Genomic DNA, 18,467 nt, shown 5'->3' on the forward strand with positions numbered 1-18,467 from the left:
GAGGAGTGAGGCCAGGTATGAGGAAGAAGAGAGGGGCACCCCGGTCGTTTTATAGCTCGAGCTCGGTGTACGGTGGGCGAAGTCCACCAACGCCGCTCGTCGCTGATCGCCGGTGTTTGGAGACGAATCCGCGAGCAGTGTCGACAGCGCGCTGGCCCGCGAGGTGAGTGCACGCTGCACCGACAGCTAGCACGCCGCGCACTACCGCGGTACGGCCTAGATGCCCTACGCGCTAGACATCGCCGGTGGAGAAAGCGCGGGAAAGCGCGCGGGAGAGAGGAAGAAGAGAGAACCAGAGGGAGAAGAAGAGGCTGACAGTGGGCCCCGGGTCCACCTGTCGGCCAGAGAGAGCACTATGCTCTCGGGTACGACCAACATATATTTAAATTTAGAAGTTATTCTAAATTTATATCCAGCGTAGAAATCTCATGTTTTGTCCCGAACCGTAGATTTTTCCACGCAGCACCAGTATCCACACTGTGGTTTTGCACCACTTATTGCCCTCTCACTGTAGCCACATTTTTATTGCGTATAGCTTTTCTTAAAACAACTTTGAACAAATCTCGAGGACGAGATTTTTCTTAAGGGGGGTAGTGTTATGACACCCCAAAATTTTGGCCTTGTTTTGTTAAATTAAATTTTTTGCCAGAAATTAAAACTTTGATTTTTTTTGGACTCCCTTTTGATTTTTTGAAACATTTCCTTTCTTATTATCATGGAGTTCTTCCCTAAAGTGAAAACCCTTCAAATATGTTATTGGACTTGTTTAACCTCTCAAGAAAAACTTTTCTTTTATCAGTATAACTAATTACCTAATTAAATTGCTTGATCTTTATTTTCTTGAAAAATGGTTTTCCAAGGTTATATGGCCATAATTGAACTACAACCATTTGATAAATTCACCTAAAATTCCAACCAAAATTTGGAGATGTCATGTGATGTTTTTAAATCACTTTTATACAAAAATATCTTTTATTCATGTAATATTTTGAGCTCTGCATCCATTTTTCTTCTCTGGTCCAGAGTGCAATTTTGCACTACAACCCATTTAAATATTTCTCTCTGGCCTCCACCAAAATTAGGGGATGTTGGTAGTAGCATATGATTCAACATTATGCAAAAACCTAGTGCTGTTCTTTGAAAATTTTGAGTGAATCAACCTCTTTTCCATTCTGGTCCAGCCTTGTGATTTCTACTGCAACCCTATTTATTTTTGCTCCAGTAACCTTGTGCCTTCTCCTACTTGTAGACAGCCCTACCAAACCCCTAAGTCCAGGAGAATGCACCCATTGGCATATTTTTGGTTCATGAAATAATGCCATTTATCCCCTGTCCAGAATTGTAGTTTTGCAAAACTTGCACTAACAAGTTTGTGCTTTTCACAAACTAACCTCACCACCCTCTTATTCATCTAAAGAGACCACCATCTGGAGTTTTTGGCCACTCCAAGACCTGCCTAAGTGCCCTTAGCATTTTGTCAAACACCTTATGGGCATGATCAGTTTTGACATGGGTTTGTGTTTGCTCTATGAACTTGATCCCCTAACCAAACGAGCCTTTCCAATGGTGTTTCCCTAGCCTATAGCCCCACCAGGCTAACCCTCTTGCGGTTTGGAACCCCCAGCATGCCATGGCATTTCGTCGAGCACGTTTCGTGCATGCTCTGGGCGCGAGCAGAGCACGCATTTTGCATGTTCCGTGCCGAGCCGATGCGTCGCGCCCCTGGCCTTGCCCGCTCTGCAGAGCCACGCCACTCGCTCCCTTCCCACCACAACACGCCAAGAGCCCTCGCCACGTCCCCGGCAGGCCAGGAGCTAGCCGCCAAGGCCGCCCTACAGCCCCTGCTCATGTCGGCGCCGCCAAGCCTCTCCCGCTCGCCAGCTCTCCCCTGGAGCAGTGCCCGCTCGTCCGCTAGCTCCTGCCGCCATCCCCAGCCCCGTCACATTGCCCTGCAAGCTACAGAACGTCGGTCGCCGACAGCCTTATCCGCCACCGCGGAACCGACCCCGTCGCGCTATAAAAGGAGGCCCTCGGGCTCGTCCGAGCACTCAGGCGACCTCAGGCCACCCCCATGGCACCCCCGCAGCCAGCAATCGTTGGGGGAAAGCCGTCTTCCCCAACTTCGGCCGGTTCGACCGCCGCCGCGTCCCAGCTCCATTCACCGCAACCAGAGCCCCTCCCGTCTGTCCAACGCCACCAAATGACTCCACTTTGACTTGCGGAGCCGCCCAGCTACTCAAACCCGACCGGGAGCCACCGTAGTTCAAACGCCCAAAACTCCCGAAGCCACCGGCCGCCGCGAAGCTCGCCGTCGGCGATTCCCTCCACACCCGACGACCCTACAACCACCGGGAGGGCCGCCTAGGAGTGGCGGATCCATCCCTGCATTCAGATGCCCGCGAAGAACCGCCGTTCGCCGGCGACGATCGCCGGATGTACCGCCTCCTCTCGGGGCAGAGGAAGAAGAGGGAGGTCGACTAGTCAAACCTGACTAGTGGGTCCCCCGGGCCCACTGTTAGTGACTCACGCGCCAGCCACGCTGGATAAGTGGAGGCGTAAAGGCTCAAGTACGTCTTCTCTGTGCGTAAGCGTAACCCCGTTCGAAGCGTTTTCTTTTCTATTTTATTTAAATAACAGATTTGACCAGAACTTTGACTATCTATAACTCTTTGAATATAACTCCAAATGAATTGATTCTTTTCCCTACATCTCTCAAATTCTGTCTAGTTTATTTTAAGATTTATTTGAAAATTTTCCAAACAACTTTTTTGTACTGTTTTTGAAATATGTGTTATTTTCATATTTTTGAAAATAGGATTTTTGGAGAAAGGAAGAAAACTTTCAAAAGTTTTGGAGAACACCCCACCTCTCCACACCTTTAAGGCAAGCATTCTGAACCCCGGAATAATATTTTTGGTGTTTTAGTTGACACGTTTATAACACCACCTTATATCGGAGAACTTGTTATTTCATGTGATATGATCATTTGCATGAATGCAAATTAGTGATTTCCTTGCTGTTGGAAATGAATATACTTGTGATGGTAATCATCCTCATGTGCCTTGCATGCATGCCGGAAAGAAATCCGGGAAAGCCTCTGCCTTGGCTAGGCGTGAGCTTATCGCCGGTCTTCGTCGGGATGGTTATGTCCGGTATGGCATGGTAAGGTATATTGAGTGGTGATTTTGTTGGTTGAAATATATTTGTTATACATGTCATGCAGGGAATTTATAAACCTCCTGAGTCGACCGTAGACCGAGTCTTGTTCCAGTAACCCCCATACTTGCCTCGTACTACCACTTGTCCCTGCCGCAGGTAGGGTACGGTTCAGTAATTCGTCAACCCCTTTCCAGCACACACCATACAGAGAGGCCATGGTGGAAGATGTCGGTTGTAGCCGGTAGGCATACCACCTGGTCAGGGGGCATGGGTGTTTCCGGTTGGGACCGAGAGGGGAGGCCACCCCTTAGAGCGCGCGGTATAAATTTGATCCCATGCTACGCGAGGTTGTAGCCTCCCCACTTAGAGTTTTGCTTAACAAGTGTCGTGGGTGATTCCAGACACCGATGAGTTAAGCTGGTGTGTGCAAGTTAGGCGTGTTTTCAACTAAAAGGCCGTAGACGGAATTAGTCCCGATGGTCTAAAGGAATCCGTTACTCGTGGGTAAAGAGTACACCCTCTGCAGAGATTAAACCTATTCGAATAGCCGTGTCCATGGTTAAGGATTACAGTCTGGGATGGGTCAAGTGTTGGTCTTAGTGTCGGTCTTTGGAGGAGATATTGTTAAACCAAACTTGGATACCGACTAGTTACTTGTGAGGACCATGATTATTATTTTGTGATGGACTAACCGTTGCATTATCTGTATTATCGAGTATCCCTGGGATGGTTCTACCTCCTAGATATTCATTGTGATTATTTATTTTATAAGCCCTTTACGTGGTGTCGCTGAGACGCCCGACTGTGGCATTTCTCTTATAAGCCCTTTATGTGGTGTCGCTCAGACGCCCGACTGTGGCATTTCTTTTGAAGCCCTTTATGTGGTGTCGCTCAGACGCCCGACTGTGGCATTTCTTTTGAAGCCCTTTATGTGGTGTCGCTCAGACGCCTGACTGTGGCATTTCTTTTAAAGCCCTTTATGTGGTGTCGCTCAGACGCCCGACTGTGGCATTTATTTTAAAGCCCTTTATGTGGTGTCGCTCAGACGCCCGACTGTGGCATTTCTTTTAAAGCCCTTTATGTGGTGTCGCTCAGACGCCCGACTGTGGCATTTCTTTTAAAGCCCTTTTTGTGGTGTCGCTCAGACGCACGACTGTGGCATTTCTTTTAAAGCCCTTTATGTGGTGTCGCTCAGACGCCCGCCTGTGGCATTTCTTTTAAAGCCCTTTATGTGGTGTCGCTCAGATGCCCGACTGCAGCATTTTATGCCCACTCTATTACTGCTTATTCATGTTGCATGAAAATAACCTGCTTGCATGCATAAACGATGTTTTATTTATGACTGAAGATGTGATCATAGAATTTTTCAGTGCATGATTATCAATTATATTATCCCAGTGTTCATAATGTTTGCGAGTACATTCAAAGTACTCACTGTCTTGTCCCTGGCTATTGTCTTGGCCAGATTTCTGCATGGAGAGGAGCGTTGCGGTGACAGCCCCGGAAACTAAGCAACGGTGATAGCGGCCTCGCGAAGATAGGAGTTGACCTGGTCAGCTGTTCCTGTCGGAAATGGAGTCCCATAGACACTAATGTCTCACAAACCGCTTCCGCCATCAACCACTAGAAACCAATTGTTGTACTCATAGGCCAGAATGGTCTTGTACTACATATGTTGTATTTTTCTTGGAATTTCTGTATCAAGTTGGAGCCTCATCAGCTAACAGTTATCCTAGGGCTGGTGAGTACAACGGCCATTTTCTGGAATTTAATACCCAGAAAACCGGTCGTGACATTGATGCAATGAATTGTGGTTATTGCAGGCAAATTTGGGGCTAAGGAAAGAAGACGAGGAGCAACTTCTCTCTGGTCTGGTCGTTGGAACTTCAGTACAAGGTACGTAGCATCCCCATCTCCCTCCCTCTCTTTCTCTGCTTACAAATGCCGCTAAATTAAGGAACATTTGATGCAAATCCTAGCTGTGTAAGGAATTCAAGAGGGATTTGTATGAACAAGTCCAGTTTTTTAGTTAGTACCAAACAGAGAAGATGCTGTCCAGATTGGCCAATTTTGCTGCTACCACATGGATTTGTATCTATGCAACCATCTTCCTACTGTTTGTGTTGTTTGGATTGCAAGAAATTCAGCTTTGGGTGACCTGCACTTAGTTTAGTTTCTTTGAATAATCAACCATATTGTTTCTGTATTGTTTTGCTGCTGTATTGTTTCTCACCCATGATTGATCTACTGCCAGGTGAAGGTTTTCAAATGTTGAAGGAGGAGGACAATAGGAACTTCTGTGATGTCTTGTCATCTATTTTCTTTTCTTTGTTGTAGAATAGTTTTGTTTGGCACTTACTGGTTGGATGTAAAGATATGTACTGCTAGAATGAATGCATGTAACTATATTTTGGGCTCCTATAATATTTCATGTTGCTTTGAAAATGTATCGGAACTGGGCTAGGCCCAAGATAACTTGTAGTGTGATGTGTTGTAATGTCAATGGCATAATAAAAGAAGTTGGATTGGATCAATTATTTCGGCCCAGCCCAAGATATATTGAATAATTATTTTTGAGGGGAAAACTTGAGAGGCCCAGCAAAGAAATGGCCCAGAAAAAACAAGACCAAAAAAATCTGTCAAAAGGGATAGGCAAAGAAATTTAAAAGGCCGAATTACTGGGCCAGGCCCATGTAGCTAGTGAAAATTAACAGAAATAAATATATATTGAAAAGGCCGAATTGTTGGGCTAGGCCCATGTAGAAAATCGAATTGGACCGGGCTGAATCTTGTGCCACGTCAGATTGCCACGCTGGATGCCTACGTGGCCTGGGGAGGTTGCTAGTGACCAAAACGCCACAGTAGACATATTTTGGTCATAAACGTTTGCGACCATTCCAGAAGAAAGGTCGCTATAGTCAGTTTACGACGCCCAGCTTTTGACCTTATGTTTTTGGTCACAAAAAGGTCATAAATGGAAATTTGTGACCTTACAGTGACCAATAGTGGTGGTCATAAGTTGACATATTTCTTGTAGTGATTGGTTTTGGGGCCACTACAATCTTTGTCTGTGGAAGTCGCTACCGCCGGCTGAGAAAGACAGGCAAGTGGCGTTCGAGAAGGAGATGGCGGAGGAGGAAGCCAGGTACCAGGCGGCCTGTGAAGCCCGTGATGCCGCCAGGAAAAAGGAGAAGACAGAGCTATGGGGGTGGGCGCGTCGTCGTGCAGAGGAGGTGTATGAAGACGGGTACTTCGCGAGGAAGGTCAAAGGCGCTAGGCGCCTCTTCGCTGCGTGGAGGTGGGCTGATAAACTCCGGCGTGCCACCGACGAGGATCTCCGGTGGGAGCCGAATGAAATGGCAAGATCGTTCGCGCTCGTCCACCAACAAGAGGCAGATCGGTACGTCAAGTGCTGTGAGGCTGAGGAGGCAGAGTACTGCCTCCATGCTGGGAAGGCACCGCGCACCAGGGAGCTGCTGGCGAGGGGCTGCCGGAATACTGGCCCAGGAGGGATTATTAGTTTTAGTATTGTTCGTTTTCAATTTTATGCATTATACCTAGTAGTTAAGTATCATCATGTACATTTGATAATATTATATATATTCTATGATGAACTAATGAACAATTTATATATATATATATATTATGAATTCTATTTTCTATCTATTTTTGTATACTAATTTGAATCTAGCTATTATCATCCACATATACAGAATGGAAAGCGTATATACACACACAGAATGGAAAGCGTATATACACACATTAGCTATCCACATCGAAATGACTCAACAAAATAAAATGCGTCCATGAGACCATGACCAGCAGCCCTTGCCTATGGTAGCTCTTGGCTCTACCTGAAATCATGCAGGCGTACGTCCAAGCGGTCAACACGCTCGCGGTACATCTGAAGCGCGATCTCGAGCTCCAAGTTTGCTATTTCATCGGAGATCACCAGCTCGAGTATGCGATGGCCATGTTCCTCTACTACACCTAGGTGGACACCTGGGCCAAGGAGGCGGTCAAGCCTACCGACCAGCGCGTTGGCATCAAGCGGGCCACGAACAAGGCGAACAGCGTGACCCATGCGAACGGCGCGACGGGCGTCCGGTGCAAGTACTACGCGGCTGGCCTCTGGTGCAAGTACGACACAGAGGACCTCTGCCCCCTCCTGGCGAGGAATGGGGGTACTGACGGGACGTGTACCCAGCTGCGACGCCCTGTCGACAGCAGGCAAACACCGATGGATCCGCTCTTGCTGTGCGGCGCGCCGCGCCTGTAGCTCTACGGCGCTCCAACGGTCTTATCGTGTGGCGAGCCACAGCCAATCGGTGCGGACGTGCCTAGCTTGATCTGCGGCGCACCATCGATCATGTTGTGCGGCGAGCTGCAACCTCTCGGCGCTGACATGCCTATCTTGATCCGCGGCGCTGAAGCACCATGCGCCAAGGGTCTGCTCAACCCTGGCGACGACGTGCATCACGACATCGTCCATCGTGTTGCCGGGGAGCGCCTCAGCCTCGATGGGCCGTGGCGCCTGCTCGTTTTACTTGTCGACGAGGTTGATGGCAGATATGGCGCTTTGGTGGGTTGGCATGCTTGGAAAAGGTGGATGTGCTACAGGCTGCGCTTGTTGCCTGCGTGCGTCATGCGTCACCAAGGTTTATGCATAATATCGGTAGGTGGCAGGAAACCGGTGAGGAAATGCCGGGAAATGGTGGCGTGTTCATAAAATGCCATAAATTAATGGAAACTTATAATAGAAGGAACATCGAGCTAGCATAAGAAGTAGATGATGATCAGATGATCGTTTATCCTAGTTAATTATGCATGTAATAGTTTACTTTGGTGTGTGGAAATGTCATGTGTGCACTAGCCACATACTAGCCACGTATGTAATTGGATGTTTGCCGCGTATTACACACATCTTGTTTATGTAAAACGTTTGTGTTCTCTTGGCTCAACACAAACAGTTTATCACAATGGACTGTATGCCCTCCACTGCACACACCTTGATCTGGTTGAACCGTTTCTGTTGCGTTTCCTAATCGAAAACTGTTCATCCGAGTGAACCGTATGTCGTATATTGCACACACCTTGATCTGGCTGACCGTTTCTTTTGTGTTGCCTTATCACAAACAGTTCATCCGAGTGAACCGTAAGCTGTATATCGCACACGCCTTCATCTGGCTGCCCATTTCTTTTGTTCTGCCACATCGCAAACAGTTAATTGAACTAAACCATATTCCCTGCATTGCACATGCAACTAAAATCTGAACCATGTTTGATGCATCCATCATCGCAAACCTTTTGCACCCTTTTGACGGGTTTTTTACACCATCATTTGTGATTAATGCATCGCACATAGTTTCATCAAAGGGTCTCTGATCATAGTGTCGCGTTAGCAGCAACCTGCAGTAGTGATTGCAGCATGCTCACACAAAAAAATTGCAAGTGATATATGTTTCAAACATGCACTACCAATTCTAGCATCTATCACACAATTGGCGATGGCTAGTCTTTTTTATATGAGTATGTTGACTTAGGAGCCAAATGAGAACATTTGATCATAGGCCATACTCATCGTTTAAGCACAAGTGGGGTTACCACTCTTACATAAAGCATTAATGTGTTCACATCATTTGAGTTGCTTTAACTCAAGTCTTAGAGCAAAGCTCCCCCTAGATGTGAGAACTCCCTAAAGGTTCAACACTAACCTTGGGTTTAGTCATAGAAGACTTCATGTAGATGTTGAAGATGTGGATGCTCTAGGTTGATAAAGATTATCAAGAGTTGGGAACAATCGTCCTTTGGATTTGGGCACTTTAAATACCTACATGGGTTAGTCCCACAAAGAACAAACAGCAAGGATATTCATGGACATAGAGTGAAATGCACAAGAAATGATTTCCATGAATGAATTGATTACCTTGTCCCTTGACTTATGATACGTCCATTTTGCATCATGCTTTTATATTGATATTTATTGCATTATGGGATGTTACTAAACATTATGTCACAATACTTATGCCTATTCTCTCTTATTTTACAAGGTTTACATAAGGAGGGAGAATGTCGGCAGCTGGAATTCTGGGCTGGAAAAGGAGCAAATATTAGAGACCTATTCTGCACAACTCCAAAAGTCCTGAAACTCCACGGAAGTCATTTTTTGAAATAATAAAAAATATTGAGCGGAAGAAGTACACCAGAGGGGGAACCACCCGGCCACGAGGGTGGGGGCGCGCCCTACCCCCCAGGGCGCGCCCTCCAGCCTCATGGGCCCACTGTTGGCTCTCCGATGGCCATCTTCTGCTATATGAGTGAAGGAAATATGCCCTAGAGGCAATAATAAAGTTATTATTTATTTCCTTATATCATGATAAATGTTTATTATTCATGCTAGAATTGTATTAACCGGAAACATAATACATGTGTGAATACATAGACAAACAGAGTGTCACTAGTATGCCTCTACTTGACTAGCTCGTTAATCAAAGATGGTTATGTTTCCTAACCATGGACAAAGAGTTGTTATTTGATTAATGGGATCACATCATTAGGTGAATGATCTGATTGACATGACCCATTCCATTAGCTTAGCACCCGATCGTTTAGTATGTTGCTATTGCTTTCTTCATGACTTATACATGTTCCTATGACTATGAGATTATGCAACTCCCGTTTACCGCAGGAACACTTTGTGTGCTACCAAACGTCACAACGTAACTGGGTGATTATAAAGGTGCTCTACAGGTGTCTCCAAAGGTACATGTTGGGTTGGCGTATTTCGAGATTAGGATTTGTCACTCCAATTGTCGGAGAGGTATCTCTGGGCCCTCTCGGTAATGCACATCACATAAGCCTTGCAAGCATTGCAACTAATGAGTTAGTTGTGAGATGATGTATTATGGAACGAGTAAAGAGAATTGCCGGTAACGAGATTGAACTAGGTATTGAGATACCGACGATCGAATCTCGGGCAAGTAACATACCGATGACAAAGGGAACAACGTATGTTGTTATGCGGTCTGACTGATAAAAGATCTTTGTAGAATATGTAGGAGCCAAGATGAGCATCCAGGTTCCGCTATTGGTTATTGACCGGAGACGTGTCTCGGTCATGTCTACATTGTTCTCGAACCCGTAGGGTCCGCACGCTTAAGGTTTTGATGACAGTTATATTATGAGTTTTGATGTGCCGAAGGAGTTCGGAGTCCCGGATGAGATCGGGGACATGACGAGGAGTCTCGAAATGGTCGAGACGTAAAAATCGATATATTGGACGACTATATTCGGACATCATAAAGGTTCCGAGTGATTCGAGTATTTTTCGGAGTACCGGAGAGTTACGGGAATTCGCCGGGAGAAGTATTGGGCCTTATTGGGCCATACGGGAAAGAGAGAGGGGCTGCCTAGGGCAGGCCGCGCGCCCCCCAAGGCCTAGTCCGAATTGGACTAGGGGGAGGGGCTGCGCCCCTTCCTTGTTTCCTACTCCTACTACATGGAAGGACTCCTAGTTGGACTAGGAAAGGGGGAATCCTACTCCCGGTGGGAGTAGGACTCCCCTAGGGCGCGCCTTAGAGAGGGCCGACCCTCCCCTCCTCCACTCCATTATATACGGGGGAAGGGGGCACCCCATAGATACACAAGTTGATCCACGTGATCATATTCTTAGCCGTGTGCGGTGCCCCCTTCCACCATAGTCCTCGATAATATTGTAGCAGTGCTTAGGCAAAGCCCTGCGACATTAGTACATCAAGATCGTCACCACGCCGTCGTGCTGACGGAACTCTTCCCCGACACTTTGCTGGATCGGAGTCCGGGGATCGTCATCGAGCTGAATGTGTGCTAGAACTCAGAGGTGTCGTAGTTTCGGTGCTTGATCGGTCGGGCCGTGAAGATGTACGACTACATCAACCAAGTTAACGCTTCCGTTGTCGATCTACAAGGGTACGTAGATCACACTCTCCCCTCTCGTTGCTATGCATCACCATGATCTTGCGTGTGCGTAGGAATTTTTTTGAAATTACTACGTTCCCCAACAATGAGGTCTTTCGTCAAGGAAAAAATCATAAGCAACCTTTCGGGACGAAACTCCGTCGCCACGAGGCGGAACCTTGGCGGAACCAATCTAGGGCTCCGGTAGAGCTGTTCTGCCGGGGACACTTCCCTCCGAGAGGGGGAAATCATTGCCATCGTCATCACCAACGCTCCTCTCATCGGGAGAGGGCAATCTCCATCAACATCTTCACCAGCACCATCTCCTCTCAAAACCCTAGTTCATCTCTTGTATCCAATTCTTGTCTCCAAGTCCGGGATTGGTACTAGTAGGTTGCTAGTAGTGTTGATTACTCCTTGTAGTTGATGCTAGTTGGTTTATTTGGTGGAAGATCATATGTTCAGATCCTTTATGCATATTAATACCCCTCTGATTATGAACATGAATATGCTTTGTGAGTAGTTACGTTTGTTCCCGAGGACATGGGATAAGTCTTGCTATTAGTAGTCATGTGAATTTGGTATTCGTTCGATATTTTGATGAGATGTATGTTGTCTAGCCTCTAGTGGTGTTATGTGAATGTCGACTACATAACACTTCACCATTATTTGGGCCTAGAGAAGGCATTGGGAAGTAATAAGTAGATGATGGGTTGCTAGAGTGACAGAAGCTTAAACCCTAGTTTATGCGTTGCTTCGTAAGGGGCTGATTTGGATCCATATGTTTCATGCTATGGTTAGGTTTACCTTAATACTTTTGTTGTAGTTGCGGATGCTTGCAATAGAGGTTAATCATAAGTGGGATGCTTGTTCAAGTAAGAAGAGCACCCAAGCACCGGTCCACCCACATATCAAATTATCAAAGTACCGAACGCGAATCATATGAACGTGATGATATTCCCATGTGTCCTCGGGAGCGCTTTTCCTTATATAAGAGTTTGTCCAGGCTTGTCCTTTGCTACAAAAAGGATTGGGCCACCTTGCTGCACTTTATTTACTTTTGTTACTTGTTGCTCGTTACAAATTATCTTATCACAAAACTGTCTGTTACCACTTATTTCAGTACTTCCAGAGAATACCTTGCTGAAAACCGCTTATCACTTCCTTATGCTCCTCGTTGGGTTCGACACTCTTACTTATCGAAAGGACTACGATAGATCCCCTATACTTGTGGGTCATCAAGACTCTTTTCTGGCGCCGTTGCCGGGGAGTGAAGCGCCTTTGGTAGGTGGAATTTGGTAAGGAAAAATTTATATAGTGTGCTGAAATTTACTGCTACTTGTTACTATGGAAAGTAATCCTCTAAGGGGCTTGTTCGGGGTATCTTCACCCTGACCAGTAGAGCAAAGAGTTGCTCCTCAACCTACTGAACCTACTCCAAATGAAAATGTTCCCTTTGAAGTTCCTTCGGGTATGTTAGAAAAACTGCTAGATAATCCTTTTGTAGGAGATGGAACAAAGCATCCTGATGAGCACCTAATATATGTGGATGAAGTTTGTGGATTATTTAAGCTTTCAGGTATACCCGATGATGTTGTTAAGAAGAAGGTATTCCCTTTATCTTTGAAGGGAGATGCATCGACATGGTATAGGCTATGCGATGACACGGTATCATGGAACTATAAACGAATGAAATTGGAATTTCATCAGAAGTATTATCCTATGCATCTTGTTCATCGTGATCGCAATTATATATATAATTTTTGGCCTCGCGAAGGAGAAAGCATCGCTCAAGCTTGGGGGAGGCTTAAATCAATGTTATATTCATGCCCCAATCATGAGCTCTCAAGATAAGTACTTCTTCAAAAAAATATGCTCGGCTTTCTCATAATAATCAATCCATGCTCGATAATTCTTGTGTTGGCTCTTTTATGATGAAGACTATTGAATTCAAATGGAATTTATTGGATAGAATTAAACGCAACTCTGAAGATTGGGATCTCGACGAAGGTAAGGAGTCAGGTATGACACTTAAGTTTTATTGTGTTAAATCTTTATGGATACCGATGGTTAACGTAAGTTTAGCACTAAATATGGACTTGACTCTGAGATAGTAGCTTCTTTCTGTGAATCTTTCGCTACTTATGTTGATCTCCCCAAGGAGAAGTGGTTTAAATATCATCCTCCCATAGAAGTAAAAGTAGTTGCACCTACTAAAGTTGAAGAAAAGACTGTCACTTATAATGATCCTATTGTTCCTACTTCTTATGTTGACAAACCACCTTTCCCTGTTAGAATAAAGGATCATGCCAAAGCTTCAACTGTGGTTCGTAAAAGCAATATTAGAACTTATACACCTCCTGAGCAAATTAAAGTTGAACCTAATATTGCTATTGTTAAAGATCTCTTGGCTGATAATATTGATGGGCATGTTATTCATTTCTGCAGTGAAACTGCTAGAATTGCCAAACCTTGTGCTAAAGATAAACATAGACCTGTGGTAGGCGTTCTTGTTATTTCTGTTAAAATAGGAGATCACTATTACCATGTCTTATGTGATATGGGTGCTAGTGCTAGTGTTATACCGCATACTTTATACGAAGAAATTAAGCATGAAATTTCACCTGCTGAGTTAGAAGATATTGATATTACAATTAAACTTGCCAATAGAGATACTATATCAGCAATGGGAATTGTTAGAGATGTTGAAGTCTTGTGTGGGAAAACTAAATATCCTGCTGATTTTCTTGTTCTTGGTTCCCCACAAGATAGCTTTTGTCCTATTATATTTGGTAGACCCTTCTTGAACACCATTAATGATAGAATAGACTGCGAAAGGAATGTTGTTACTATTGGTTTGGGTGATATGTCTCATGAGTTTAATTTCTCTAAATTTAGTAGACAACACCGTGAAGAAGAATTGCCTAGTAAGGATGAAATTAGTGGTCTTGCTTCTATTGCCGTACCTCCTAGTGATCCTTTAGAACAATATTTGTTAGACCATGAAAATGATATGTTTATGAATGAAAGAAGGGAAATAGAAGAAGTATTCTTTAAATAGGAACCTATTCTAAAACACAATTTTCCTGTCGAAATCCTAGGGGATCCCCCTCCACCCAAGGGTGATCCCGTGTTTGAGCTTCAACCATTGCCTGATACTCTTAAATATGCTTATCTTGGTGAAAAGAAGATATATCATTTTATTATTAGTGCTAACCTTTCAGAGCATGAAGAAGAGAGATTATTGAAAACTCTGAAGAAACACCGTGCTGTTATTGGATATACTCTTGATGATCTTAAGGGCATTAGTCCCACTCTATGTCAACATAAAATAAATTTGGAAGAAGATGCCAAACCAGTCCGTGATCATCAATGAAGGCTGAATCCTAAGATGAAAGAAGTGGTAAGAAAAGAAATACTAAAGCTTCTAGAGGCAGGTATAATTTATCCCATTGCTGATAGTCAGTGGGTAAGTCCTGACCATTGTGTCCCTAAAAAGGGAGGTATTACTGTTGTTCCTAATGATAAAGATGAATTGATTCTGCAAAGAATTATTACGGGTTATAGGATGGTAATTGATTTCTGCAAATTAAATAATGCTACTAAGAATGATCATTACCCCTTACCTTTTATCGATCAAATGCTAGAAAGATTATGCAAACATACACATTATTGCTTTCTAGATGGTTATTCTGGTTTCTCTCAGATACCTGTGTCAGCTAATGATCAATCAAAGACTACTTTTACCTGCCCTTTGGTACTTTTGCTTATAGACGTATGCCTTTTGGTTTACGTAATGCACCTGCTACCTTTCAAAGATGCATGATGGCTATATTCTCTGTCTTTTGTGAAAAGATTTGTGAGGTTTTCATGGATGACTTTTCCGTCTATGGATCCTCTTTTGATGATTGCTTGAGCAACCTTGATCGAGTTATGCAGAGATGTGAAGAAACTAATCTTGTCTTGAATTGGGAAAAGTGCCACTTTATGGTTAATGAAGGTATTGTCTTGGGGAATAAAGCTTCTGAAAGAGGTATTGAAGTTGATAAGGCCAAGGTCGATGCTATTGAAAAGATGCCATGTACCTAGGACATCAAAGGTACAAGAAGTTTCCTTGGTCATGCCGGATTTTATAGGAGGTTCATTAAGGACTTCTCCAAAATTTCTTGGCCTCTGAATAATTTATTACAGAAATACATACCATTTGTCTTTGATGATGATTGTGTAGAAGCATTTGAAATACTTAAGAAAGCATTGATCTCTGCACCTATTGTTCAGCCACCTGATTGGAATTTACCCTTTGAAATTATGTGTGATGCTAGTGATTATGCTGTAGGTGCTATTCTAGGGCAAAGAGTCGATAAGAAAGTAAATGTTATCCATTATGCTAGTAAGACTCTAGACAATGCTCAAAGAAATTATGCTACAACTGAAAAAGAATTCTTAGCAGTTGTATTTGCTTGTGATAAGTTTAGACCTTATATTGTTGATTCTAAAATAACTATTCACACTGATCATGCTGCTATTAAATATCTTATGGAAAAGAAAGATGCTAAACCTAGAATTATTAGATGGGTTCTCTTGCTACAAGAATTTGATTTGCATATTGTTGATAGAAAGGGAGCTGAGAACCCCGTTGCAGACAACTTGTCTAGGTTAGAAAATGTTCTTGATGACCCACTACCTATTGATGATAGCTTTCCGGATGAACAATTAAATGTCATAAATACTTCTCATAGTACTCCATGGTATGTTGATTATGCTAATTACATCGTTGCTAAATTTATACCACCTAGTTTCACATACCAGCAAAAGAAAAGGTTTTTCTATGATTTGAAGCATTACTTTTGGGATGACCCACATCTTTATAAAGAAGGAGTAGATGGTGTTATTAGACGTTGTGTCCCTGAGCATGAATAGGAACAGATCCTACGCAAGTGCCACTCCGAAGCCTATGGAGGACACCACGCGGAAGATAGAACTGCACATAAGGTATTGCAATCCGGTTTTTATTGGCCTACTCTCTTCAAGGATGCCCGTAAGTTTGTCTTGTCATGTGATGAATGCCAAAGAATTGGTAATATTAGTAGACGTCAAGAAATGCCTATGAATTATTCACTCGTTATTGAACCATTTGATGTTTGGGGCTTTGATTATATGGGACCTTTTCCTGCCTCTAATGGATATACACATATTTTAGTTGCTGTTGATTACGTTACTAAGTGGGTAGAAGCTATTCCAACTAGTAGTGCTGATCATAACACTTCTATTAAAATTCTTAAAGAAGTTATTTTTCCAAGGTTTGGTGTCCCTAGATATTTAATGACTGATGGTGGTTCACACTTTATTCATGGTGCTTTCCGAAAAATGCTTGCTAAATATGATGTTAATCATAGAATTGCATCTCCTTATCACCCGCAGTCTAGTGGTCAAGTAGAATTGAGCAATAGAGAGCTCAAATTAATTGTGCAAAAGACTGTCAATAGGTCTAGAAAGAATTGGTCCAAGAAACTTGATGATGCATTATGGGCCTATAGAACTGCATATAAAAATCCTATGGGTATGTCTCTGTATAAAATGGTTTATGGAAAAGCAATAACAGAATGCAGCCACAACAATTGAACATCGCATTGCAGAATTGAGCCAAGCAGTTAACTAAACACCACAACAAATGAACCAAATGTTAATTGAGCACCACATTGCACAATATAACATACTCCTTATAGAAGATCAGACAGTTAACCAAACCAAGCATGCTTAACAACTTGAAATATAGCAATTCTATTTGTTTCTCATGTATTTAGTACAGCCAAATTCGATTTATTCCTCACATGGTATACAATAACAGAATGCAGCCACAACAATTGAACATCGCATTGCAGAATTGAACCAAGCAGGTAACTAAACACCACAACAAGTGAACCAAGCCACAACAAATGAACCAAGCAGTTAACTAAACACCAATTGAACAATATAACATACTCCTAATAGAAGATCAGACAGTTAACCAAACCAAGCATGCTTGACAACTTGGAAATATTGCACCCTGAAGAATTAAACATCAAATTTGTAGAATTGAACCAAGCAGTTAATTGAACACCACATTGCATGACATACAGAACATATACACTATAGCAGAAGATTGCATAGTAAAAGTAGATAGCACAATTCATAAGAATTTGTTAAGGAAAGGCAGTAGCTAGCAAACTGAAAATGGGTCCTTATAGTGAGCTAATAAGACAAGCTACTCCTCATTGTCGGAGATATCGATGATGATTGGCTCCTTGGACATGGAAGAGGGTGAGGCCTCCGCACAATGGGTGCCCTCATTGTAGTGGTGAGTTGCCTGAGCCGCTCCGGGCACCAACCTGCTGGCTCTCTAGATGAGGTAAGCATGTGCACGCTGAGAAAACACCTCGTAGTCTTCGTCGAAGGCACCGATGCTGGCATCTAGAAAACGCCATGAACTATCGTTTAAATCAGCCAACCGCGTCGCGACGTCGGCGCGTGAGGCGTCAACGGTGGCCTCAACGGCGAGGTGCTCCTCCAAGATCTGGGGGTTGGCACGAATGGCAGCCATCGCAACCTCATCCGCTCGTGCAGCCACGATTTGCTTCTCTGCTGCCAAATGCTCCTTGCGGTCCTGGCTATACTGCATGCACCATGGCTTAGGCCGGCACTTATTTGGTGGAGGGGTCGATGATTTGGGTGGAAAGGTGTCGCGCTCGCACCGGCGGTCGGGGCCTGTGGGATGTGGAAGGAGGAGGAGGATGGGGGTCAGGTGTGGATTACCTACCTGGATAGGCGAGGCCGAGCAGCGTGAAGGAGGGTCACCGGCGAGGCGGCGACGAGGCTGCAAGCAAGGAGTGAAGGTTTCAACTTGGAAAGGAAGGCGGAAAGGGGGAAATGTGGCTTTTGGTAAGAGAGAGGTGGCGGGGAGGTAGCTATTTCCGCGGAAGCCGAAAATTTGGAATCGCTTCAGCCAAAAAACTGGCACGCAAAGTGTTATCACACACGGTCCCTTATTCAGAGCGGGCTGTGGACTCTAGCCGTCGCATCTTCTCACGGTGCTTCAAGATATTTTGTGCTGCATCTCACACGGTTGGTTATAATAAACCGTGTGGGATCTACTTTATTTTTCGTCTTGATTTGAATTACATAATGGGGTCACAACGGCCATGGACGGTGTATGAATTGCTAGACCTTTTATCTGCAGTGATCATAAAAGAATTGGAATTATTCAGGGTTCGTTTGGACATTTTTATGCATTAAGTGAGTTTTCAATGCATTTATGTGCATAATTCAAATTTGAACTACATGCACATGCTCCAGTGCATATAAATTGGTTGAAAAATCAAATTTGTGTCCCTGGG

This window comes from Triticum aestivum, chromosome 4A (genome assembly GCF_018294505.1).
Source record: "Triticum aestivum cultivar Chinese Spring chromosome 4A, IWGSC CS RefSeq v2.1, whole genome shotgun sequence".
NCBI lineage: Eukaryota > Viridiplantae > Streptophyta > Magnoliopsida > Poales > Poaceae > Triticum > Triticum aestivum.